The sequence below is a fragment of the Hevea brasiliensis genome, chromosome 8 (genome assembly GCF_030052815.1).
Source record: "Hevea brasiliensis isolate MT/VB/25A 57/8 chromosome 8, ASM3005281v1, whole genome shotgun sequence".
Lineage (NCBI taxonomy): Eukaryota > Viridiplantae > Streptophyta > Magnoliopsida > Malpighiales > Euphorbiaceae > Hevea > Hevea brasiliensis.
This window is the reverse complement of record NC_079500.1, coordinates 13,557,203-13,558,986: the sequence shown is the minus strand read 5'-3', so window position 1 is coordinate 13,558,986 and position 1,784 is coordinate 13,557,203. Positions and strand designations below refer to the sequence as shown.

The following is a 1,784-nucleotide window of genomic DNA, read 5'->3' as shown; positions in this document are numbered from 1 at the left end:
TGTAATAGCCTTGCAATGCTCCCTTGAATTTTCTGGTTGGCTAGGAAGCTTCCCAAATGCTTTGTTACTTGAAGGGCTAGCTTGTTGAGCTATCTGATTCTCTAACATCTTGTTGTGTGTTGCCATTTGATCTACTTTAGATGCTAATTGAGAAATCATTTCTTATTGACTTTGGTGGCTCACAAGTAGAGTTTCAATCATAGATTCCAATCTAGCTGTCTTGTCTAGTTGTGCTTGTTGTGGTAGAGGTGGAGCAGGTGCATTTTGAGGTTTAGAAATTCCAGGAGGGGGGCCTCTATTCTGCTGAAAATTCTGATTTTGTTGATATCCAGAAGGTTGCTGAAAATTCTGATTTTGCCCTTGTCTACCTCCCCAAGAGAAATTGGGGTGGTTTCTCCATGCTGGATCACAAGTTGCAGAAAATGAGTTACCACCTGGTCTTTGATTGTAGTTCCCCACATAATCCACTTGCTCACTTGAAAAATCTTGATTAAGTGCAGAAAAATCTGCTGCACAATTGACATTTGCAGCTCCAACTTCTACTGTATTACTAGAACCTCCAGTTGAAGAATCTACTTTCATGCTCAGCTTGTCCATCTTCCTTGTCAAAGCATCAAATTTAGCATTAATCATATTCATGGCATCAAGCTCAAACATACCAGCTGGTTTCTTGATCTCATTCCTCTCACAACTCCATTGGTAGTTGTTATAAGCAATTTTATCAAGAGCGGAAAAAGCTTCATCTTCAGATTTCTCCATAAGGTCACCTCCAGAAGATGCATCAATCGTACTTCTAATAGCTGGTGAAACTCCATTGTAAAAGTGTTCAACAAGCATCCACTTAGGAATCCCATGATGTGGACATCTCCTTTGCAAATCCTTGTACCTCTCCCATGCTTCATACAAGCTCTTATCATCTCTAGGTTTGAAAGAAGTCAGCTCGTTTCTTAGCTTAGCTGTCTTGCTTGGTGGAAAATATTGAGCTAAAAATGCTTGAGAAAGTTCATCCCATGTTGTGATAGAACCTGGTGGCAAAGAATGTAACCACTCTCTAGCTCGGTCCTTCAGAGAAAAAGGAAATAATCTGAGTCGAATTACATCATCAGAAACTCCATTTATCTTCAGCATATCGCTGATCTCAAGAAAGTGTGCTAGATGCACATGTGGACTTTCACTTGGATTTCCTCCAAATTGTGCTTGTTGCACCATCTGACAGAGTGCAGGCTTCAGTTCAAAATTATTAGCTTCTACTCTTGGCCTTGTGATACTTGGTATGAAATCTCCAATGTTAGGATAGGCATGATCTTTCACAGAGCGGTTGTTATTGTTGTTGTTGTTGGCCATTTCTTCTTGTACTTCCTCTTGCTCTTGTGCTCTTTCTTGTTGTTGTTGAGCCTTAATTTCAGCTTTTCTCCTCTTAGATTCTGCTCTTAAAGCTTTTGCTGTCTTCTCTATTTCTGGGTCAAAGAATAAATTGATTTCTTCACTTTTTGTCCTTCTCATAAAATAAAGCACCTGAAAAACAAAAATAAACAAATTCTCAAAGTAAATTGGTAAAAAGAAAATAAAATAAAGTGCCCAAATTAACCAAACAAACAATCGTTTAATATCAAACAAAAATCAAATCCCCGGCAACGGCGCCAAAAACTTGGTGTGGCTTATCCGCAAGTATACGGGTCGTCTCAAGTAATAAAGTGATGAATCAAGTATCGTTCCTACGAGGATTTGCTGTTTGATTACTAAACTATGAATGAAGCGATTATTTGGGCTAATGATTAATGAAT

At 38.7% G+C, this 1,784-nt stretch overlaps 1 non-coding gene across 1 annotated transcript; it reads left to right on the top strand.

The window, feature by feature from the left end:
• The first annotated feature begins 847 nt into the window (after positions 1-847).
• LOC131182766 (small nucleolar RNA R71) lies at positions 848-954 on the top strand. The gene has a single exon (XR_009151026.1). It is a non-coding gene; the product is annotated as a small nucleolar RNA R71 (small nucleolar RNA).
• The last annotated feature ends 830 nt before the right edge of the window (positions 955-1,784 follow it).